General features: G+C 43.2%; 28 non-coding genes across 28 annotated transcripts; all 28 read left to right on the top strand.

The window, feature by feature from the left end:
- The first annotated feature begins 965 nt into the window (after positions 1-965).
- Positions 966-1039, top strand: Trnai-aau. Its single transcript has one exon. It is a non-coding gene; the product is annotated as a tRNA-Ile (tRNA).
- A 282-nt stretch (positions 1040-1321) lies between these two features.
- Trnak-cuu lies at positions 1322-1394 on the top strand. Its single transcript has one exon. It is a non-coding gene; the product is annotated as a tRNA-Lys (tRNA).
- Positions 1395-2245: 851 nt separating this feature from the next.
- Trnai-aau lies at positions 2246-2319 on the top strand. The gene has a single exon. It is a non-coding gene; the product is annotated as a tRNA-Ile (tRNA).
- Positions 2320-3352: 1033 nt separating this feature from the next.
- On the top strand, positions 3353-3434 carry Trnas-uga. The gene has a single exon. It is a non-coding gene; the product is annotated as a tRNA-Ser (tRNA).
- A 339-nt stretch (positions 3435-3773) lies between these two features.
- Positions 3774-3847, top strand: Trnai-aau. The gene has a single exon. It is a non-coding gene; the product is annotated as a tRNA-Ile (tRNA).
- A 282-nt stretch (positions 3848-4129) lies between these two features.
- On the top strand, positions 4130-4202 carry Trnak-cuu. The gene has a single exon. It is a non-coding gene; the product is annotated as a tRNA-Lys (tRNA).
- An 850-nt stretch (positions 4203-5052) lies between these two features.
- Trnai-aau lies at positions 5053-5126 on the top strand. Its single transcript has one exon. It is a non-coding gene; the product is annotated as a tRNA-Ile (tRNA).
- Positions 5127-6159: 1033 nt separating this feature from the next.
- Trnas-uga lies at positions 6160-6241 on the top strand. The gene has a single exon. It is a non-coding gene; the product is annotated as a tRNA-Ser (tRNA).
- Positions 6242-6431: 190 nt separating this feature from the next.
- Positions 6432-6513, top strand: Trnal-uag. Its single transcript has one exon. It is a non-coding gene; the product is annotated as a tRNA-Leu (tRNA).
- Positions 6514-6581: 68 nt separating this feature from the next.
- Trnai-aau lies at positions 6582-6654 on the top strand. Its single transcript has one exon. It is a non-coding gene; the product is annotated as a tRNA-Ile (tRNA).
- Positions 6655-6936: 282 nt separating this feature from the next.
- Trnak-cuu lies at positions 6937-7009 on the top strand. The gene has a single exon. It is a non-coding gene; the product is annotated as a tRNA-Lys (tRNA).
- Positions 7010-7861: 852 nt separating this feature from the next.
- Positions 7862-7935, top strand: Trnai-aau. Its single transcript has one exon. It is a non-coding gene; the product is annotated as a tRNA-Ile (tRNA).
- Positions 7936-8968: 1033 nt separating this feature from the next.
- On the top strand, positions 8969-9050 carry Trnas-uga. Its single transcript has one exon. It is a non-coding gene; the product is annotated as a tRNA-Ser (tRNA).
- Positions 9051-9240: 190 nt separating this feature from the next.
- Trnal-uag lies at positions 9241-9322 on the top strand. The gene has a single exon. It is a non-coding gene; the product is annotated as a tRNA-Leu (tRNA).
- Positions 9323-9390: 68 nt separating this feature from the next.
- Positions 9391-9464, top strand: Trnai-aau. Its single transcript has one exon. It is a non-coding gene; the product is annotated as a tRNA-Ile (tRNA).
- A 1205-nt stretch (positions 9465-10669) lies between these two features.
- On the top strand, positions 10670-10743 carry Trnai-aau. The gene has a single exon. It is a non-coding gene; the product is annotated as a tRNA-Ile (tRNA).
- A 6526-nt stretch (positions 10744-17269) lies between these two features.
- Trnas-uga lies at positions 17270-17351 on the top strand. The gene has a single exon. It is a non-coding gene; the product is annotated as a tRNA-Ser (tRNA).
- Positions 17352-17541: 190 nt separating this feature from the next.
- Positions 17542-17623, top strand: Trnal-uag. Its single transcript has one exon. It is a non-coding gene; the product is annotated as a tRNA-Leu (tRNA).
- A 68-nt stretch (positions 17624-17691) lies between these two features.
- Trnai-aau lies at positions 17692-17765 on the top strand. The gene has a single exon. It is a non-coding gene; the product is annotated as a tRNA-Ile (tRNA).
- A 289-nt stretch (positions 17766-18054) lies between these two features.
- Positions 18055-18127, top strand: Trnak-cuu. The gene has a single exon. It is a non-coding gene; the product is annotated as a tRNA-Lys (tRNA).
- An 851-nt stretch (positions 18128-18978) lies between these two features.
- On the top strand, positions 18979-19052 carry Trnai-aau. The gene has a single exon. It is a non-coding gene; the product is annotated as a tRNA-Ile (tRNA).
- Positions 19053-20031: 979 nt separating this feature from the next.
- On the top strand, positions 20032-20113 carry Trnas-uga. The gene has a single exon. It is a non-coding gene; the product is annotated as a tRNA-Ser (tRNA).
- A 189-nt stretch (positions 20114-20302) lies between these two features.
- On the top strand, positions 20303-20384 carry Trnal-uag. The gene has a single exon. It is a non-coding gene; the product is annotated as a tRNA-Leu (tRNA).
- A 68-nt stretch (positions 20385-20452) lies between these two features.
- Positions 20453-20526, top strand: Trnai-aau. The gene has a single exon. It is a non-coding gene; the product is annotated as a tRNA-Ile (tRNA).
- Positions 20527-20815: 289 nt separating this feature from the next.
- On the top strand, positions 20816-20888 carry Trnak-cuu. Its single transcript has one exon. It is a non-coding gene; the product is annotated as a tRNA-Lys (tRNA).
- Positions 20889-21738: 850 nt separating this feature from the next.
- Positions 21739-21812, top strand: Trnai-aau. Its single transcript has one exon. It is a non-coding gene; the product is annotated as a tRNA-Ile (tRNA).
- A 1033-nt stretch (positions 21813-22845) lies between these two features.
- On the top strand, positions 22846-22927 carry Trnas-uga. The gene has a single exon. It is a non-coding gene; the product is annotated as a tRNA-Ser (tRNA).
- Positions 22928-23267: 340 nt separating this feature from the next.
- Trnai-aau lies at positions 23268-23341 on the top strand. Its single transcript has one exon. It is a non-coding gene; the product is annotated as a tRNA-Ile (tRNA).
- The last annotated feature ends 76 nt before the right edge of the window (positions 23342-23417 follow it).

Below are 23417 nucleotides of genomic sequence, written 5' to 3' on the forward strand. Positions count from 1 at the left end.
CTCTCAGGGCTCTTGAGTCTGATGAACTGGCACCACACGCTAAAAGCTTCCGCAGCCGTTTCGTTGACTTCCTGTCGACTGAAAATTCGATGTGAAAAGAATCGTCAGGCTGCCCATGCCGCACCCGGCTGGGTGACCGAAAATCGCGGGAAAAGGAGCGGCTACCACGGGCGATGGGCGAACTGGAGCGATCTCGACGCGCCGAATGTGACCGGCTTCTACGTGAAGGGCGTGAGTGGCCCCTTCGTACTGAGCGAGAGCGGCTTCTACGCGCCGAGCGTGAGCGGCTTCTACGTGCCGAGCGTGAGCGGCTCCTACGCACCGAGCGTGAGCGGCTTCTACGCAATAGATGGGCTCGATCTCCACGTGGGGCTGGTGAAGACGAGCGTGGTACCCGGAGGGGCAGATCCAAGGCTGACAAAGATGGGCTGCGAGAAACCCGCGATCCTGAAACGCCTAAGGAACTATCACTTACACTGCTTGAAAAGCTTGGACTAGCCATGACTGCACTTGGTAAGAGCTTAAAAAAGTCTGAGGCCCAGGCGCTACCCAAGGAAGGGAAGAGACCGATGTTCCTTTGTTTTTCTTTTGTTTTTGCTTGGTAATTAGCTGAAAATACAAGGTCAACACAGTTAGAACGGAGCATTTCTAATTATTGACAATTCAATTATTATGAGGTAGTTATGGAAAATTAAAATAAGCTAAATACAGTCCAAAATCCAAACTCGTTTTTTTGCCAGCAATGTTGTTGTATGATAAACGTTTAAACTGTGAAACAATAATCAAACTCATGTTCACGATAAATATGTTATACGCATAGTGTGGCCGAGTGGTCTATGGCGCTGGTTTTAGGCACCAGTCTCTTCGGAGGCAAGGGTTCGAATCCCTTCACTGTCATATAATTTTATTTTGGTTCTTCATGCGAATCCACCCAATTATCTTTTGTGCGTTTGTAGCTACAGCATGGCCTGTTAGCTCAGTTGGTTAGAGCGCCGTGCTAATAACGCGGAGGTCACGAGTTCGATCATCTTACGGGCCAATGTACAATGTTTCCATACATTCTCATCAATTAAACAAAACTTTCGCACGTTTCTTAACTTCTGGAGTACTGACGTTATTAGAGTGACATTGCTTTGAAAGAAACTACAGAAAAACTGCGGTAGATAATCAACGCAATATATGAAAAGTGTTTTTCTAAATTACTGTGCTGCCTCATAATGTATGGTCGTTTGTGGTTGGGCTATCCATCCTCCTGGGCTAAAACTTAGCAGAAATGGTGTCATGTGTCATGTCACAATGTTAGCATTAACATTTGTTGTTGGCCTGGCTAGCTCAGTCGGTAGAGCATGAGACTCTTAATCTCAGGGTCGTGGGTTCGAGCCCCACGTTGGGCGTATAAAACTATCACTTATTTTTCCGAGAATCACGTGGCTTTATGTGATGAGTACCAACAACTTCTATGGTACGTTCTTCGTAACCGTTCTGTCTTCAACTCCTGTAGCCATGCTGAATAAGGGTTCTTGATCGAAATAAGAAACCAAAAACAACCAATAAAGAGTTTTTCACGTCAATCCTAATGCTTAGGTCTAACTGTCGTATGACAAGCTGGAATAAGGATGAGATTATTTGTTCTAACCACTTCACTTTTGATGAGGTGCTTGGGGAAAATATATGTAAGCAAACGAATGTGGGTACAAGGAAATGGTAAATTCAGTGAAGATCGCTTCTCGTTTCGACGTTTTTTTTATTGCTTTTGGTTGTTAATAGCTTTCAAGAGCATACCGTTTCGAGCTTAATTTGTTATTAAGGAAAAGCCGACATTTTTCTTAACTGGGACACTTTTGTTGTTTTTTCATTGCTCCTTCGTGAAAGGCATGTGGTCGTTGTATGGAACGATGCACATTATGAATTTCCAGGGTTTAGCGGTTGTAGATGGGTGCAGACGTTTTTTTCCTTCCGTCATTTACTGAAAACTGTAAGTCACATTCTTTGGTTATTTTCCTGTTTATTTGTGATGTTGGTTTGTGTTGTTAACTTTCCGTCTTTTGATATTTTGTAAGTACTCGTATATTCATTGTATTCCCTTACTTGTGAGAATTTTTTGATTGGTTTGTGACTTTTTTTGTCGGGGCTTTCCCCAACCCTCGTTGGCTGTTTGGCGACACTCCTTCATTTTACGAGGACAATGGCTGGTTTTACTGGTGAATCAACTCAGTCATTTTTTGTACGTGTGTAATATTTTGTAGGCCTGTTAGCTTAGTTGGTTAGAGCGCCGTGCTAATAACGCGGAGGTCATGAGTTCGATCCTCTTACGGGCCAGTGGTGGTGCTTTCAAAAATTTACATTTTGGAAATATTTTGGAGATGAAAACCTTATGAAAGAAATCACGGTTGCCATAGCAGTCAGGAAGAGGTCCAAGTTCCTTCAGCAACCAGGGCATGAAATCGAGAAACTATTTGCCTCTTCCATACTGGGGCTTGGGAATACCATGGTACACAGAAAAACATATAACCAGTGAATCCTAGAGGTTACCGCTATGGGAGATCCCGAGGCGTTATATGGATTGACCATGTATCTGGAAGGAGACTGCAGCCCTGCCAAATAACATCAGAAAGATCATGTCCATGTTCAACTAGCGATTTCTTCCTACCATCACCAGCTGCTATCGGTTGGATCTATTCAACGATGCCACGTGTCCTATATGCCATCGACATCCCGAAACCGACGAGCATTTTGATGTTTCAGTGTCCTGAATGCCTCATCGTTTGGAGCTGGTTTGAAGGAACCATGTGTCAGACGGGCTGTGGGTCGTCCAAAGAAGATTTGATGTATGACCATTTTGGGCCGGAGATAGGTAATCTCCAGCCCACATTTACTCTTCCTACTGGCTACATGTTCACCACCTGGAAGGCGAGGAATCCCCAACGTATCTCACGTCGAATACAAGTAGAGAGTTCATGGAAACCAGTTGTCCTTCCAGATGGATCCTCCATTTCCCTCTTACATTTAATCATCGATTTTATTTTAAATTTTTATAAATTTTTGTTAATTTGTATTCCTCTATCTTAATATGTATAGATTTTTTAAACTTGTATTTACTTACCTCAGTGTCTATTGCTTTTGTCTTTTCAAAATTATTGTGATGAGATCAACATTGTCATATTTGTCTTTCTCTTCCCTTTATACGATCTGCATCCAAGGATCAAATTAATTGTTTATTTTATTTTCTATTTATTTTCCATTATAACAGTAGAAATGAATTTCAACTGGCAATAAAAGTTTATATTTTTTTCTAATGGAGCTTTTTATTGGTAAATTTCACAGCGGAATTTCATTGATTGGAATAAAACAAGCAGACATGGCCGAGTGGTTAAGGCGACAGACTTGAAATCTGTTTCCATCTTGGAGCGCAGGTTCAAATCCTGCTGTCTGCGAATCGCTAAATCGTGTTCAAATTTCCTTATCAACTAGTTCAATTATTATGAGGTACTTATGGAAAATTAAAATAAGCTAAATACAGTCCAAAATCCAAACTCGTTTTTTTGCCAGCAATGTTGTTGTATGATAAACGTTTAAACTGTGAAACAATAATCAAACTCATGTTCACGATAAATATGTTATACGGATAGTGTGGCCGAGTGGTCTATGGCGCTGGTTTTAGGCACCAGTCTCTTCGGAGGCAAGGGTTCGAATCCCTTCACTGCATATAATTTTATTTTGGTTCTTCATGCGAATCCACCCAATTATCTTTTGTGCGTTTGTAGCTACAGCATGGCCTGTTAGCTCAGTTGGTTAGAGCGCCGTGCTAATAACGCGGAGGTCACGAGTTCGATCCTCTTACGGGCCAATGTACAATGTTTCCATACCTTCTCATCAATTAAACAAAACTTTCGCACGTTTCTTAACTTCTGGAGTACTGACGGTATTAGAGTGACATTGCTTTGAAAGAAACTACAGAAAAACTGCGGTAGATAATCAACGCAATATATGAAAAGTGTTTTTCTAAATTACTGTGCTGCCTCATAATGTATGGTCGTTTGTGGTTGGGCTATCCATCCTCCTGGGCTAAAACTTAGCAGAAATGGTGTCATGTGTCATGTCACAATGTTAGCATTAACATTTGTTGTTGGCCTGGCTAGCTCAGTCGGTAGAGCATGAGACTCTTAATCTCAGGGTCGTGGGTTCGAGCCCCACGTTGGGCGTATAAAACTATCACTTATTTTTCCGAGAATCACGTGGCTTTATGTGATGAGTACCAACAACTTCTATGGTACGTTCTTCGTAACCGTTCTGTCTTCAACTCCTGTAGCCATGCTGAATAAGGGTTCTTGATCGAAATAAGAAACCAAAAACAACCAATAAAGAGTTTTTCACGTCAATCCTAATGCTTAGGTCTAACTGTTGTATGACAAGCTGGAATAAGGATGAGATTATTTGTTCTAACCACTTCACTTTTGATGAGGTGCTTGGGGAAAATATATGTAAGCAAACGAATGTGGGTACAAGGAAATGGTAAATTCAGTGAAGATCGCTTCTCGTTTCGACGTTTTTTTATTGCTTTTGGTTGTTAATAGCTTTCAAGAGCATACCGTTTCGAGCTTAATTTGTTATTAAGGAAAAGCCGACATTTTTCTTAACTGGGACACTTTTGTTGTTTTTTCATTGCTCCTTCGTGAAAGGCATGTGGTCGTTGTATGGAACGATGCACATTATGAATTTCCAGGGTTTAGCGGTTGTAGATGGGTGCAGACGTTTTTTTTCCTTCCGTCATTTACTGAAAACTGTAAGTCACATTCTTTGGTTATTTTCCTGTTTATTTGTGATGTTAGTTTGTGTTGTTAACTTTCCGTCTTTTGATATTTTGTAAGTACTCGTATATTCATTGTATTCCCTTACTTGTGAGAATTTTTGATTGGTTTGTGACTATTTTTGTCGGGGCTTTCCCCAACCCTCGTTGGCTGTTTGGCGACACTCCTTCATTTTACGAGGACAATGGCTGGTTTTACTGGTGAATCAACTCAGTCATTTTTTGTACGTGTGTAATATTTTGTAGGCCTGTTAGCTCAGTTGGGTAGAGCGCCGTGCTAATAACGCGGAGGTCATGAGTTCGATCCTCTTACGGGCCAGTGGTGGTGCTTTCAAAAATTTACATTTTGGAAATATTTTGGAGATGAAAACCTTATGAAAGAAATCACGGTTGCCATAGCAGTCAGGAAGAGGTCCAAGTTCCTTCAGCAACCAGGGCATGAAGTCGAGAAACTATTTGCCTCTTCCATACTGTGGCTTGGGAATACCATGGTACACAGAAAAACATATAACCAGTGAATCCTAGAGGTTACCGCTATGGGAGATCCCGAGGCGTTATATGGATTGACCATGTATCTGGAAGGAGACTGCAGCCCTGCCAAATAACATCAGAAAGATCATGTCCATGTTCAACTAGCGATTTCTTCCTACCATCACCAGCTGCTATCGGTTGGATCTATTCAACGATGCCACGTGTCCTATATGCCATCGACATCCCGAAACCGACGAGCATTTTGATGTTTCAGTGTCCTGAATGCCTCATCGTTTGGAGCTGGTTTGAAGGAACCATGTGTCAGACGGGCTGTGGGTCGTCCAAAGAAGATTTGATGTATGACCATTTTGGGCCGGAGATAGGTAATCTCCAGCCCACATTTACTCTTCCTACTGGCTACATGTTCACCACCTGGAAGGCGAGGAATCCCCAACGTATCTCACGTCGAATACAAGTAGAGAGTTCATGGAAACCAGTTGTCCTTCCAGATGGATCCTCCATTTCCCTCTTACATTTAATCATCGATTTTATTTTAAATTTTTATAAATTTTTGTTAATTTGTATTCCTCTATCTTAATATGTATAGATTTTTTAAACTTGTATTTACTTACCTCAGTGTCTATTGCTTTTGTCTTTTCAAAATTATTGTGATGAGATCAACATTGTCATATTTGTCTTTCTCTTCCCTTTATACGATCTGCATCCAAGGATCAAATTAATTGTTTATTTTATTTTCTATTTATTTTCCATTATAACAGTAGAAATGAATTTCAACTGGCAATAAAAGTTTATATTTTTTTCTAATGGAGCTTTTTATTGGTAAATTTCACAGCGGAATTTCATTGATTGAAATAAAACAAGCAGATATGGCCGAGTGGTTAAGGCGACAGATTTGAAATCTGTTTCCATCTTGGAGCGCAGGTTCAAATCCTGCTGTCTGCGAATCGCTAATTCGTGTGCAAATTTCCTTATCAACTAGTTCAATTATTATGAGGTACTTATGGAAAATTAAAATAAGCTAAATACAGTCCAAAATCCAAACTCGTTTTTTTGCCAGCAATGTTGTTGTATGATAAACGTTTAAACTGTGAAACAATAATCAAACTCATGTTCACGATAAATATGTTATACGGATAGTGTGGCCGAGTGGTCTATGGCGCTGGTTTTAGGCACCAGTCTCTTCGGAGGCAAGGGTTCGAATCCCTTCACTGTCATATAATTTTATTTTGGTTCTTCATGCGAATCCACCCAATTATCTTTTGTGCGTTTGTAGTTACAGCATGGCCTGTTAGCTCAGTTGGTTAGAGCGCCGTGCTAATAACGCGGAGTCACGAGTTCTATCCTCTTACGGGCCAATGTACAATGTTTCCATACATTCTCATCAATTAAACAAAACTTTCGCACGTTTCTTAACTTCTGGAGTACTGACGTTATTAGAGTGACATTGCTTTGAAAGAAACTACAGAAAAACTGCGGTAGATAATCAACGCAATATATGAAAAGTGTTTTTCTAAATTACTGTGCTGCCTCATAATGTATGGTCGTTTGTGGTTGGGCTATCCATCCTCCTGGGCTAAAACTTAGCAGAAATGGTGTCATGTGTCATGTCACAATGTTAGCATTAACATTTGTTGTTGGCCTGGCTAGCTCAGTCGGTAGAGCATGAGACTCTTAATCTCAGGGTCGTGGGTTCGAGCCCCACGTTGGGCGTATAAAACTATCACTTATTTTTCCGAGAATCACGTGGCTTTATGTGATGAGTACCAACAACTTCTATGGTACGTTCTTCGTAACCGTTCTGTCTTCAACTCCTGTAGCCATGCTGAATAAAGGTTCTTGATCGAAATAAGAAACCAAAAACAACCAATAAAGAGTTTTTCACGTCAATCCTAATGCTTAGGTCTAACTGTCGTATGACAAGCTGGAATAAGGATGAGATTATTTGTTCTAACCACTTCACTTTTGATGAGGTGCTTGGGGAAAATATATGTAAGCAAACGAATGTGGGTACAAGGAAATGGTAAATTCAGTGAAGATCGCTTCTCGTTTCGACGTTTTTTTTATTGCTTTTGGTTGTTAATAGCTTTCAAGAGCATACCGTTTCGAGCTTAATTTGTTATTAAGGAAAAGCCGACATTTTTCTTAACTGGGACACTTTTGTTGTTTTTTCATTGCTCCTTCGTGAAAGGCATGTGGTCGTTGTATGGAACGATGCACATTATGAATTTCCAGGGTTTAGCGGTTTTAGATGGGTGCAGACGTTTTTTTCCTTCCGTCATTTACTGAAAACTGTAAGTCACATTCTTTGGTTATTTTCCTGTTTATTTGTGATGTTAGTTTGTGTTGTTAACTTTCCGTCTTTTGATATTTTGTAAGTACTCGTATATTCATTGTATTCCCTTACTTGTGAGAATTTTTTGATTGGTTTGTGACTTTTTTTGTCGGGGCTTTCCCCAACCCTCGTTGGCTGTTTGGCGACACTCCTTCATTTTACGAGGACAATGGCTGGTTTTACTGGTGAATCAACTCAGTCATCTTTTTGTACGTGTGTAATATTTTGTAGGCCTGTTAGCTCAGTTGGTTAGAGCGCCGTGCTAATAACGCGGAGGTCATGAGTTCGATCCTCTTACGGGCCAGTGGTGGTGCTTTCAAAAATTTACATTTTGGAAATATTTTGGAGATGAAAACCTTATGAAAGAAATCACGGTTGCCATAGCAGTCAGGAAGAGGTCCAAGTTCCTTCAGCAACCAGGGCATGAAATCGAGAAACTATTTGCCTCTTCCATACTGGGGCTTGGGAATACCATGGTACACAGAAAAACATATAACCAGTGAATCCTAGAGGTTACCGCTATGGGAGATCCCGAGGCGTTATATGGATTGACCATGTATCTGGAAGGAGACTGCAGCCCTGCCAAATAACATCAGAAAGATCATGTCCATGTTCAACTAGCGATTTCTTCCTACCATCACCAGCTGCTATCGGTTGGATCTATTCAACGATGCCACGTGTCCTATATGCCATCGACATCCCGAAACCGACGAGCATTTTGATGTTTCAGTGTCCTGAATGCCTCATCGTTTGGAGCTGGTTTGAAGGAACCATGTGTCAGACGGGCTGTGGGTCGTCCAAAGAAGATTTGATGTATGACCATTTTGGGCCGGAGATAGGTAATCTCCAGCCCACATTTACTCTTCCTACTGGCTACATGTTCACCACCTGGAAGGCGAGGAATCCCCAACGTATCTCACGTCGAATACAAGTAGAGAGTTCATGGAAACCAGTTGTCCTTCCAGATGGATCCTCCATTTCCCTCTTACATTTAATCATCGATTTTATTTTAAATTTTTATAAATTTTTGTTAATTTGTATTCCTCTATCTTAATATGTATAGATTTTTTAAACTTGTATTTACTTACCTCAGTGTCTATTGCTTTTGTCTTTTCAAAATTATTGTGATGAGATCAAAATTGTCATATTTGTCTTTCTCTTCCCTTTATACGATCTGCATCCAAGGATCAAATTCATTGTTTATTTTATTTTCTATTTATTTTCCATTATAACAGTAGAAATGAATTTCAACTGGCAATAAAAGTTTATATTTTTTTCTAATGGAGCTTTTTATTGGTAAATTTCACAGCGGAATTTCATTGATTGGAATAAAACAAGCAGACATGGCCGAGTGGTTAAGGCGACAGACTTGAAATCTGTTTCCATCTTGGAGCGCAGGTTCAAATCCTGCTGTCTGCGAATCGCTAAATCGTGTGCAAATTTCCTTATCAACTAGTTCAATTATTATGAGGTACTTATGGGAAATTAAAATAAGCTAAATACAGTCCAAAATCCAAACTCGTTTTTTTGCCAGCAATGTTGTTGTATGATAAACGTTTAAACTGTGAAACAATAATCAAACTCATGTTCACGATAAATATGTTATACGGATAGTGTGGCCGAGTGGTCTATGGCGCTGGTTTTAGGCACCAGTCTCTTCGGAGGCAAGGGTTCGAATCCCTTCACTGTCATATAATTTTATTTTGGTTCTTCATGCGAATCCACCCAATTATCTTTTGTGCGTTTGTAGCTACAGCATGGGCTGTTAGCTCAGTTGGTTAGAGCGCCGTGCTAATAACGCGGAGGTCACGAGTTCGATCCTCTTACGGGCCAATGTACAATATTTACATACATTCTCATCAATTAAACAAAACTTTCGCACGTTTCTTAACTTCTGGAGTACTGACGTTATTAGAGTGACATTGCTTTGAAAGAAACTACAGAAAAACTGCGGTAGATAATCAACGCAATATATGATAAGTGTTTTTCTAAATTACTGTGCTGCCTCATAATGTATGGTCGTTTGTGGTTGGGCTATCCATCCTCCTGGGCTAAAACTTAGCAGAAATGGTGTCATGTGTCATGTCACAATGTTAGCATTAACATTTGTTGTTGGCCTGGCTAGCTCAGTCGGTAGAGCATGAGACTCTTAATCTCAGGGTCGTTGGTTCGAGCCCCACGTTGGGCGTATAAAACTATCACTTATTTTTCCGAGAATCACGTGGCTTTATGTGATGAGTACCAACAACTTCTATGGTACGTTCTTCGTAACCGTTCTGTCTTCAACTCCTGTAGCCATGCTGAATAAGGGTTCTTGATCGAAATAAGAAACCAAAAACAACCAATAAAGAGTTTTTCACGTCAATCCTAATGCTTAGGTCTAACTGTCGTATGACAAGCTGGAATAAGGATGAGATTATTTGTTCTAACCGCTTCACTTTTGATGAGGTGCTTGGGGAAAATATATGTAAGCAAACGAATGTGGGTACAAGGAAATGGTAAATTCAGTGAAGATCGCTTCTCGTTTCGACGTTTTTTTTATTGCTTTTGGTTGTTAATAGCTTTCAAGAGCATACCGTTTCGAGCTTAATTTGTTATTAAGGAAAAGCCGACATTTTTCTTAACTGGGACACTTTTGTTGTTTTTTCATTGCTCCTTCGTGAAAGGCATGTGGTCGTTGTATGGAACGATGCAAATTATGAATTTCCAGGGTTTAGCGGTTGTAGATGGGTGCAGACGTTTTTTTCCTTCCGTCATTTACTGAAAACTGTAAGTCACATTCTTTGGTTATTTTCCTGTTTATTTGTGATGTTAGTTTGTGTTGTTAACTTTCCGTCTTTTGATATTTTGTAAGTACTCGTATATTCATTGTATTCCCTTACTTGTGAGAATTTTTTGATTGGTTTGTGACTTTTTTGTCGGGGCTTTCCCCAACCCTCGTTGGCTGTTTGGCGACACTCCTTCATTTTACGAGGACAATGGCTGGTTTTACTGGTGAATCAACTCAGTCATTTTTTGTACGTGTGTAATATTTTGTAGGCCTGTTAGCTCAGTTGGTTAGAGCGCCGCGCTAATAACGCGGAGGTCATGAGTTCGATCCTCTTACGGGCCAGTGGTGGTGCTTTCCAAAATTTACATTTTGGAAATATTTTGGAGATGAAAACCTTATGAAAGAAATCACGGTTGCCATAGCAGTCAGGAAGAGGTCCAAGTTCCTTCAGCAACCAGGGCATGAAATCGAGAAACTATTTGCCTCTTCCATACTGGGGTTTGGGAATACCATGGTACACAGAAAAACATATAACCAGTGAATCCTAGAGGTTACCGCTATGGGAGATCCCGAGGCGTTATATGGATTGACCATGTATCTGGAAGGAGACTGCAGCCCTGCCAAATAACATCAGAAAGATCATGTCCATGTTCAACTAGCGATTTCTTCCTACCATCACCAGCTGCTATCGGTTGGATCTATTCAACGATGCCACGTGTCCTATATGCCATCGACATCCCGAAACCGACGAGCATTTTGATGTTTCAGTGTCCTGAATGCCTCATCGTTTGGAGCTTGTTGTGTCTTTATGCGATCGAAGGATCGCCACTGTATTTAAACTACACACGGGGAGTCCACGAGAATGTAAGATGAGACGGACATGAAAGTATTACTTGATCGCATCAGAACGCGAGCCCGAATGACCCCTCAGCCACCGCGCTCGCCGCTCCTCTAGCGGCGTTTTCTTTGCGCCACCAATATCACACATACACACTTGACAGACATGATCCACACACATACATCACAACCCTTCCCGAGCCGCCGCTCTACAGCGATGGCCAATCTTCACCGAATGGCGGCGCCGGAGACAATATAGGTCAACGATAAGAAAATAGATGAAGGCGACGAAGATACATGGGAAATACCGCGCACGTCGACCGGATTGGAGGATAGTTGGAACATAACATGGAGATAATTGCGGGGAGGAATACATTCTTCACATACCAAATTAAACAGAAATAATGACTCGCGGCTTGCGTGTGCGGGGGCTTCTGCGAGGCGTCGCGCCCGATGGGGCCGGTAGTGGTCGCTGCCCAGTAGACGTGTAATCGGGATCGCCTGCTGCCGTTTCACCTCCAGCACCGCTCGTGGAAGATGATTCCACCTCCTCCGCCGATGTCGCTAGAACCAACAAGCGGAGGAATCGCCTGTTTCGCCACAAAACGCTGCCACTCGCAAATTTGATGCGATACGAGCAATATCGCCCGATCGCCACTATTACACCAACGCGGTCCCATAATTTTGTGTCCGGGTCTTGCACTCTTACCGACGAACCGATGGATAGCGGACGGAGAGGGCGCGTCCTGGCGTCGTAACGAAAGCGGACTGCAGCATCAGCTGCCGCCTTGTGCTCCCGTGCCGCTATCGCTTCTTTCCATTGGCTTGCGTATGATGATCGGTGGGCTGGTATGATAGACCGAAGTTGATGACCGAACACTATCTGGGCCGGCGACAAACCACTTTCATGTGGCATATTACGGAATTCTAGGAGTCCGGTGAGGAAGGCTTCCGATGTTAAGTCGCCTGATGGTGCTAGCTTTGCCACCAACTCCTTTACCGCCTTCACCGCCGCTTCAGCGTGCCCATTGCTTTGGGGGTAATGTGGCGACGAATTGCCCCATTCGACCCCCCACCGCTTCAGAGCCTCCTGGAAAATTCCGGCACTGAATTGGGGGCCGCCATCCGATCGGAAGCGCATCGGCACACCCAGTTCCACGAAATTACTTACAACGGCTTGCACCACTTCACGTGCAGTCGGATCGCGTCGCCATTGATGTACCACCGGCCAACCGGATAGCCTGTCGGCGTACACCAGCACATGTAGTGATCCGTGCTGAAATAAATCTGCAGACACGTCTTGGAAAACGTATGTTGGTGGCGGGTCGGACATCATCGGCTCCTGGCAATGGCTCGGCAAACGCTCCTGGCATGTAGCGCATCGCTCGATGAGCATGGTCACATCATTCGTGATTCCAGGCCAGTAGATCGTCTGCTGGGCGCGCCTTTTCGTCCTGACAATGCCCTGGTGAGCCGCATGCAGCTTGTTCAACATGTCCTGACGTGCCGCCATGGGTACAACGATTCGTGAACCGTATAGGACGATGCCGTTATCCACTGATAAATGATTCCGAATCGACCAGAATTGCCGGATGTGATCGGGGGTGCGCGCACGGTCGACAGCAAATCCGGATTCTACGGCGGCCACCAGATCGACGTAATGGGGGTCCGCTGATGCCGTCACTCGCAAGTTTTCGAATAGATTATCCGTCAAATGGCTCGAGAGATCCGACTCGTCATGTGGGCTGCAAATGCTGCTGATGCCTTGAAGTGTGATGCGACGCACGGAATACGCCAACTCCGCTCCGACGCATTCATCGTCCACCGCCGGATCATTCACAGGTGCCCGCGATAATGCATCGGGAATAGCGTGGTCTTTTCCCTTCCGCCATATCGTTGTGAAGGCGTACGGGGAGAGACGCTCCTTCAGGCGCTGGATCTTGGGATTATCGATAGCATCCAATGTGTATCGATCCAATATGGCCACCAATGACTGGTGATCCACCACCAATGTAAAATTGGGTAATCCGGATAAGTAAAGTCGGCATTTCCGGATTGCCCATTCCACCGCTGCCAACTCGAGTTCCACCACTGCATATCTCGACTCCGTATCCGAGCACCAGCGAGAATTGGCGTCCACCAGCTTCCAGGAATCGCCATGTCGTTGTAAAAGCGCATATCCCATACCGTGTTTGCGCGAGGCATCGACCTGGATTGTCGTTTCACGCATGGGGTCGAAGTGCACCAACACAGGCGGAGAGATAAGGGCCAGTTTTACAGCTTCGAAAGACCGATCATGATCTTCGGTCCATACGAAAGGATTGCGCGTGCTGAGAAGTGGACGAAGGGGACTCTTGGCCGCCGCCACTTCAGTTGAAAATCCCGCCAATTGTTCAACCAACCCCATGAAAGAACGCAGCTCTGATACGTTGGTTGGCTTGGGAAAATGCGACAGCGCTTTGAGTTTTTCTTCCTCGATGGTGATGCCGCCGTGCCGGATATCATATCCGACCCAAGAAATGCGGGATTGAGCAAACCGAAATTTCTCCTTACTGAAGGTGATTCCTGCCGTCCGCGCTGCCTGCAATACTGCACATACTCCCGCGACGTGGGCTGGAAATGTCCGGTCAAATCGCAGCAAGTCGTCAACCACTCTCACGGTGTTAGACAATGCTGCAAACGCGACATCCGCTCGCCGATTGTACTCGTCCCCGGAACAACATAATCCCATGGACACGCGAAGGAATTTGTATCGACCCCAGGGGGTCATAAACGTAGTCAGATGTTGGCAGGAGGGATGGAGGGGTATCTGATAATACCCGTTGGCCGCATCGAAGCTTGTGAAATATCGGCTTTCACTATCCACTTCCGCTACCGCGTCGCGTGGTGTACGCGTTGGATGGGTAGGCCGTAACACGAATTTGTTTAGGCGTGTATGATCGACACATATACGAATTTTTCCAGTTTTTGCATTCCGAATGACGACTAATGGAGCGGCCCACTCCGACGCCTCGCTAACTGCCACGATCACCTTTTTCGCCACCAGGTCGTCTAGCACACGCTTCACGTCAGAACGATCCCCGAAAGCAATGGGTCGCGCACCATTGACATAAAATGGGACTGCATCGTCGCGGAGCTGAATTACCATATCCGGGCCTGCCATTTTGCGTAACCCCTCTTCCTGGTTAAAAACCATTTCAAACTCGGCGCTGATAGCCGCCTCGATGGTCGAAATCTGCTCCGCGGTAGGCTCCATGGGGATGTAAATATCCTTGAGAAACGTCCCGCCAGATGAAGTGGAAGTTGTGTCACTTGGTGGATTTTCCTCCGGCAATGAAAACGTAACCGAACGCACTCGAGACAGCGGCTTCGGGTATTGTCGATGCAAAATATTTAATTCGACGCAATCCAACCGGCATAAAAGCATGCCGCGGATTTCCGGGCAGAACACAATCGTGATATGAGCGCTCCGATCTCCATACCGGATATGAATGTCTCGCTGTCCGATGGATAACAACGGAGAGGATCTGTCGGCCATCACTAGGTCAAATGACGAAGCCGCCAGATCCTTTTCAACTAGGCCCAAAGCTGCCATAACGTCGCGGCCACCGACACTGACCTCAGCACCTGGATCGGGAATAACGTCACTGATTTGAGCACCGACACTGCCATCGTCACGAATCACGTCCAACAATATGGTCGGAGAGCAGCGCCGCCAATGAGTATCTTGGACATTTCCGATGGTTATGTGGGCCATTTTGGATTTAGATCCGACGCCCATTCCTCCATTTGCCCCGAATTTCCCTTTGTCGCGAGTGGGGCATCTGGGGGAAAAATGATCAGGCTTTCCACATGCATGGCAATTCTTGCCCATCGCCGGACATGTCGCCCCATTCACATGGGTCGAGCGGCCACACGCGCCGCACTCGTTCAATGAACGATTGTCAACCTTGCCGTTCTTGGGGTGAATAGCTGCAACACCGGATTGTCCACTCAGAGTGCGCTCGTTCGCACGGGCCGACTCTTCGCTGCGACAAATGTTGACCGCCACCTGCAAACCGGGGAAAGGACTGATGGCCAATAATTTCTTCTTCGTCTCAGCGTCGCGCGTCCCGGCAATGATACGAGTCACCAGTCTCGTTTCGGAACACGCACCACATAAATCTGCTGCTTCTGCTAGACGGCGCAGGCCGATGTAAAAATCATCGAACGATTCTGATGGACCTTGACGACGTTCTTCAAACGCCACTCGGTCTAGTGCCACATTGCGTTTCGCCCGGATGTAATCCGCGATGAGGTCGAGCACTTGGTTGGGGGTCGTAACTGTTGCGGGTGTGATCCCCAATGCCACTTCTACCACCTGTTGCATCGTAGAGTCTAGGGCCATGCGAAAAGCGGCCATCTGTTCTGTGACCGGATACGTGAGAAGCTGGTTCAACTCTGCGAAATCATTCCACCGATTTCTCCAAGAACGCAGTAGCAAAATAGTGATATCGCCGTGAAGCTTATCCATTCCAGATGGATCGAGCCGCCGCCTCGGATGTGGAACCGCATGCCCAGCAACGCCACCGGTACCAACACCAACGCCGCTGCTGCCGGCACCACCACCACCGCCACTAGCGCCACCGCTGCCTCCCCCACTAGCGCCACCACCCGCGCCGCCGCCAACAGCTCCACCAGCGCCACCACCGGCTGTGAGAAAAGCTTGAAGTTGCGCCGTCAAGGTCGTCAGCTGGGCTGCAATGGTCATCTGGCCTTGTTCTATGGCGTCGATGCGAGCGTCATTAGCCGTAATGGCGGCCGTCGCCGCATTGGCCGCAGCCAACGCATCAGCTGCCGTTGTCATGCTGACCGGGGTCGAATTGCGGGGGGAATTATATGAATCCCAATGTTTTGACGAACGAAGGAAATATGGATTGTTCATCAAGTTAACACGTCAAAAGGGGCCACTCTTGAACCGCGTGTTACTGAAGAACGACGGGATGGATTAGCTGAGGGCCGAGAATATCTCACGCTAAATGTCTACACTACTTCTATTCGATTGCCGGATAAACCAAACTGAGACGCCACCGATCACATGTAAGAAACGGGGAAGCTGAGCACAAAACCAAAATGGCGGCGCCCACCGACACACTGAACACTTGGTGGCTAACGATGGTACAGCAAACGGAAGATTACAAAGCCGAAACTGAGAAAAAGGTTATACCAACTGCGCCATGTTGTGTCTTTATGCGATCGAAGGATCGCCACTGTATTTAAACTACACACGGGGAGTCCACGAGAATGTAAGATGAGACGGACATGAAAGTATTACTTGATCGCATCAGAACGCGAGCCCGAATGACCCCTCAGCCACCGCGCTCGCCGCTCCTCTAGCGGCGTTTTCTTTGCGCCACCAATATCACACATACACACTTGACAGACATGATCCACACACATACATCACAGAGCTGGTTTGAAGGAACCATGTGTCAGACGGGCTGTGGGTCGTCCAAAGAAGATTTGATGTATGACCATTTTGGGCCGGAGATAGGTAATCTCCAGCCCACATTTACTCTTCCTACTGGCTACATGTTCACCACCTGGAAGGCGAGGAATCCCCAACGTATCTCACGTCGAATACAAGTAGAGAGTTCATGGAAACCAGTTGTCCTTCCAGATGGATCCTCCATTTCCCTCTTACATTTAATCATCGATTTTATTTTAAATTTTTATAAATTTTTGTTAATTTGTATTCCTCTATCTTAATATGTATAGATTTTTTAAACTTGTATTTACTTACCTCAGTGTCTATTGCTTTTGTCTTTTCAAAATTATTGTGATGAGATCAACATTGTCATATTTGTCTTTCTCTTCCCTTTATACGATCTGCATCCAAGGATCAAATTAATTGTTTATTTTATTTTCTATTTATTTTCCATTATAACAGTAGAAATGAATTTCAACTGGCAATAAAAGTTTATATTTTTTTCTAATGGAGCTTTTTATTGGTAAATTTCACAGCGGAATTTCATTGATTGGAATAAAACAAGCAGACATGGCCGACTGGTTAAGGCGACAGACTTGAAATCTGTTTCCTTGTTGGAGCGCAGGTTCAAATCCTGCTATCTGCGAATCGCTAAATCGTGTGCAAATTTCCTTATCAACTAGTTCAATTATTATGAGGTACTTATGGAAAATTAAAATAAGCTAAATACAGTCCAAAATCCAAACTCGTTTTTTTGCCAGCAATGTTGTTGTATGATAAACGTTTAAACTGTGAAACAATAATCAAACTCATGTTCACGATAAATATGTTATACGGATAGTGTGGCCGAGTGGTCTATGGCGCTGGTTTTAGGCACCAGTCTCTTCGGAGGCAAGGGTTCGAATCCCTTTACTGTCATATAATTTTATTTTGGTTCTTCATGCGAATCCACCCAATTATCTTTTGTGCGTTTGTACCTACAGCATGGGCTGTTAGCTCAGTTGGTTAGAGCGCCGTGCTAATAACGCGGAGGTCATGAGTTCGATCCTCTTACGGGCCAATGTACAATGTTTCCATACATTCTCATCAATTAAACAAAACTTTCGCACGTTTCTTAACTTCTGGAGTACTGACGTTATTAGAGTGACATTGCTTTGAAAGAAACTACAGAAAAACTGCGGTAGATAATCAACGCAATATATGATAAGTGTTTTTCTAAATTACTGTGCTGCCTCATAATGTATGGTCGTTTGTGGTTGGGCTATCCATCCTCCTGGGCTAAAACTTAGCAGAAATGGTGTCATGTGTCATGTGTCATGTCACAATGTTAGCATTAACATTTGTTGTTGGCCTGGCTAGCTCAGTCGGTAGAGCATGAGACTCTTAATCTCAGGGTCGTGGGTTCGAGCCCCACGTTGGGCGTATAAAACTATCACTTATTTTTCCGAGAATCACGTGGCTTTATGTGATGAGTACCAACAACTTCTATGGTACGTTCTTCGTAACCGTTCTGTCTTCAACTCCTGTAGCCATGCTGAATAAGGGTTCTTGATCGAAATAAGAAACCAAAAACAACCAATAAAGAGTTTTTCACGTCAATCCTAATGCTTAGGTCTAACTGTCGTATGACAAGCTGGAATAAGGATGAGATTATTTGTTCTAACCACTTCACTTTTGATGAGGTGCTTGGGGAAAATATATGTAAGCAAACGAATGTGGGTACAAGGAAATGGTAAATTCAGTGAAGATCGCTTCTCGTTTCGACGTTTTTTTATTGCTTTTGGTTGTTAATAGCTTTCAAGAGCATACCGTTTCGAGCTTAATTTGTTATTAAGGAAAAGCCGACATTTTTCTTAACTGGGACACTTTTGTTGTTTTTTCATTGCTCCTTCGTGAAAGGCATGTGGTCGTTGTATGGAACGATGCACATTATGAATTTCCAGGGTTTAGCGGTTGTAGATGGGTGCAGACGTTTTTTTTCCTTCCGTCATTTACTGAAAACTGTAAGTCACATTCTTTGGTTATTTTCCTGTTTATTTGTGATGTTAGTTTGTGTTGTTAACTTTCCGTCTTTTGATATTTTGTAAGTACTCGTATATTCATTGTATTCCCTTACTTGTGAGAATTTTTTGATTGGTTTGTGACTTTTTTTGTCGGGGCTTTCCCCAACCCTCGTTGGCTGTTTGGCGACACTCCTTCATTTTACGTGGACAATGGCTGGTTTTACTGGTGAATCAACTCAGTCATTTTTTGTACGTGTGTAATATTTTGTAGGCCTGTTAGCTCAGTTGGTTAGAGCGCCGTGCTAATAACGCGGAGGTCATGAGTTCGATCCTCTTACGGGCCAGTGGTGGTGCTTTCAAAAATTTACATTTTGGAAATATTTTGGAGATGAAAACCTTCAACCAGGGCATGAAATCGAGAAACTATTTGCCTCTTCCATACTGGGGCTTGGGAATACCATGGTACACAGAAAAACATATAACCAGTGAATCCTAGAGGTTACCGCTATGGGAGATCCCGAGGCGTTATATGGATTGACCATGTATCTGGAAGGAGACTGCAGCCCTGCCAAATAACATCAGAAAGATCATGTCCATGTTCAACTAGCGATTTCTTCCTACCATCACCAGCTGCTATCGGTTGGATCTATTCAACGATGCCACGTGTCCTATATGCCATCGACATCCCGAAACCGACGAGCATTTTGATGTTTCAGTGTCCTGAATGCCTCATCGTTTGGAGCTGGTTTGAAGGAACCATGTGTCAGACGGGCTGTGGGTCGTCCAAAGAAGATTTGATGTATGACCATTTTGGGCCGGAGATAGGTAATCTCCAGCCCACATTTACTCTTCCTACTGGCTACATGTTCACCACCTGGAAGGCGAGGAATCCCCAACGTATCTCACGTCGAATACAAGTAGAGAGTTCATGGAAACCAGTTGTCCTTCCAGATGGATCCTCCATTTCCCTCTTACATTTAATCATCGATTTTATTTAAAATTTTTATAAATTTTTGTTAATTTGTATTCCTCTATCTTAATATGTATAGATTTTTTAAACTTGTATTTACTTACCTCAGTGTCTATTGCTTTTGTCTTTTCAAAATTATTGTGATGAGATCAACATTGTCATATTTGTCTTTCTCTTCCCTTTATACGATCTGCATCCAAGGATCAAATTAATTGTTTATTTTATTTTCTATTTATTTTCCATTATAACAGTAGAAATGAATTTCAACTGGCAATAAAAGTTTATATTTTTTTCTAATGGAGCTTTTTATTGGTAAATTTCACAGCGGAATTTCATTGATTGGAATAAAACAAGCAGACATGGCCGAGTGGTTAAGGCGACAGACTTGAAATCTGTTTCCATGTTGGAGCGCAGGTTCAAATCCTGCTGTCTGCGAATCGCTAAATCGTGTGCAAATTTCCTAACAACTAGTTCAATTATTATGAGGTACTTATGGAAAATTAAAATAAGCTAAATACAGTCCAAAATCCAAACTCTTTTTTTTGCCAGCAATGTTGTTGTATGATAAACGTTTAAACTGTGAAACAATAATCAAACTCATGTTCACGATAAAGTTGTTATACGGATAGTGTGGCCGAGTGGTCTATGGTGCTGGTTTTAGGCACCAGTCTCTTCGGAGGCAAGGGTTCGAATCCCTTCACTGTCATATAATTTTATTTTGGTTCTTCATGCGAATCCACCCAATTATCTTTTGTGCGTTTGTAGCTACAGCATGGGCTGTTAGCTCAGTTGGTTAGAGCGCCGTGCTAATAACGCGGAGGTCACGAGTTCGATCCTCTTACGGGCCAATGTACAATGTTTCCATACATTCTCATCAATTAAACAAAACTTTCGCACGTTTCTTAACTTCTGGAGTACTGACGTTATTAGAGTGACATTGCTTTGAAAGAAACTACAGAAAAACTGCGGTAGATAATCAACGCAATATATGAAAAGTGTTTTTCTAAATTACTGTGCTGCCTCATAATGTATGGTCGTTTGTGGTTGGGCTATCCATCCTCCTGGGCTAAAACTTAGCAGAAATGGTGTCATGTGTCATGTGTCATGTCACAATGTTAGCATTAACATTTGTTGTTGGCCTGGCTAGCTCAGTCGGTAGAGCATGAGACTCTTAATCTCAGGGTCGTGGGTTCGAGCCCCACGTTGGGCGTATAAAACTATCACTTATTTTTCCGAGAATCACGTGGCTTTATGTGATGAGTACCAACAACTTCTATGGTACGTTCTTCGTAACCGTTCTGTCTTCAACTCCTGTAGCCATGCTGAATAAGGGTTCTTGATCGAAATAAGAAACCAAAAACAACCAATAAAGAGTTTTTCACGTCAATCCTAATGCTTAGGTCTAACTGTCGTATGACAAGCTGGAATAAGGATGAGATTATTTGTTCTAACCACTTCACTTTTGATGAGGTGCTTGGGGAAAATATATGTAAGCAAACGAATGTGGGTACAAGGAAATGGTAAATTCAGTGAAGATCGCTTCTCGTTTCGACGTTTTTTTATTGCTTTTGGTTGTTAATAGCTTTCAAGAGCATACCGTTTCGAGCTTAATTTGTTATTAAGGAAAAGCCGACATTTTTCTTAACTGGGACACTTTTGTTGTTTTTTCATTGCTCCTTCGTGAAAGGCATGTGGTCGTTGTATGGAACGATGCACATTATGAATTTCCAGGGTTTAGCGGTTGTAGATGGGTGCAGACGTTTTTTTCCTTCCGTCATTTACTGAAAACTGTAAGTCACATTCTTTGGTTATTTTCCTGTTTATTTGTGATGTTAGTTTGTGTTGTTAACTTTCCGTCTTTTGATATTTTGTAAGTACTCGTATATTCATTGTATTCCCTTACTTGTGAGAATTTTTTGATTGGTTTGTGACTTTTTTTGTCGGGGCTTTCCCCAACCCTCGTTGGCTGTTTGGCGACACTCCTTCATTTTACGAGGACAATGGCTGGTTTTACTGGTGAATCAACTCAGTCATTTTTTGTACGTGTGTAATATTTTGTAGGCCTGTTAGCTCAGTTGGTTAGAGCGCCGTGCTAATAACGCGGAGGTCATGAGTTCGATCCTCTTACGGGCCAGTGGTGGTGCTTTCAAAAATTTACATTTTGGAAATATTTTGGAGATGAAAACCTTATGAAAGAAATCACGGTTGCCATAGCAGTCAGGAAGAGGTCCAAGTTCCTTCAGCAACCAGGGCATGAAATCGAGAAACTATTTGCCTCTTCCATACTGGGGCTTGGGAATACCATGGTACACAGAAAAACATATAACCAGTGAATCCTAGAGGTTACCGCTATGGGAGATCCCGAGGCGTTATATGGATTGACCATGTATCTGGAAGGAGACTGCAGCCCTGCCAAATAACATCAGAAAGATCATGTCCATGTTCAACTAGCGATTTCTTCCTACCATCACCAGCTGCTATCGGTTGGATCTATTCAACGATGCCACGTGTCCTATATGCCATCGACATCCCGAAACCGACGAGCATTTTGATGTTTCAGTGTCCTGAATGCCTCATCGTTTGGAGCTGGTTTGAAGGAACCATGTGTCAGATGGGCTGTGGGTCGTCCAAAGAAAATTTGATGTATGACCATTTTGGGCCGGAGATAGGTAATCTCCAGCCCACATTTACTCTTCCTACTGGCTACATGTTCACCACCTGGAAGGCGAGGAATCCCCAACGTATCTCACGTCGAATACAAGTAGAGAGTTCATGGAAACCAGTTGTCCTTCCAGATGGATCCTCCATTTCCCTCTTACATTTAATCATCGATTTTATTTAAAATTTTTATAAATTTTTGTTAATTTGTATTCCTCTATCTTAATATGTATAGATTTTTTAAACTTGTATTTACTTACCTCAGTGTCTATTGCTTTTGTCTTTTCAAAATTATTGTGATGAGATCAACATTGTCATATTTGTCTTTCTCTTCCCTTTATACGATCTGCATCCAAGGATCAAATTAATTGTTTATTTTATTTTCTATTTATTTTCCATTATAACAGTAGAAATGAATTTCAACTGGCAATAAAAGTTTATATTTTTTTCTAATGGAGCTTTTTATTGGTAAATTTCACAGCGGAATTTCATTGATTGGAATAAAACAAGCAGACATGGCCGAGTGGTTAAGGCGACAGACTTGAAATCTGTTTCCATCTTAGAGTGCAGGTTCAAATCCTGCTGTCTGCGAATCGCTAAATCGTGTGCAAATTTCCTTATCAACTAGTTCAATTATTATGAGGTACTTATGGAAAATTAAAATAAGCTAAATACAGTCCAAAATCCAAACTCGTTTTTTTGCCAGCTATGTTGTTGTATGATAAACGTTTAAACTGTGAAACAATAATCAAATTCATGTTCACGATAAATATGCTATACGTATAGTGTGGCCGAGTGGTCTATGGCGCTGGTTTTAGGCACCAGCCTCTTCGGAGGCAAGGGTTCGAATCCCTTCACTGTCATATAATTTTATTTTGGTTCTTCATGCGAATCCACCCAATTATCTTTTGTGCGTTTGTAGCTACAGCATGGCCTGTTAGCTCAGTTGGTTAGAGCGCCGTGCTAATAACGCGGAGGTCACGAGTTCGATCCTCTTACGGGCCAATGTACAATGTTTCCATACATTCTCATCAATTAAACAAAACTTTCGCACGTTCTTAACTTCTGGAGTACTGACGTT

The sequence above is a fragment of the Daphnia magna genome, linkage group LG9 (genome assembly GCF_020631705.1).
Source record: "Daphnia magna isolate NIES linkage group LG9, ASM2063170v1.1, whole genome shotgun sequence".
Taxonomy (NCBI): domain Eukaryota; kingdom Metazoa; phylum Arthropoda; class Branchiopoda; order Diplostraca; family Daphniidae; genus Daphnia; species Daphnia magna.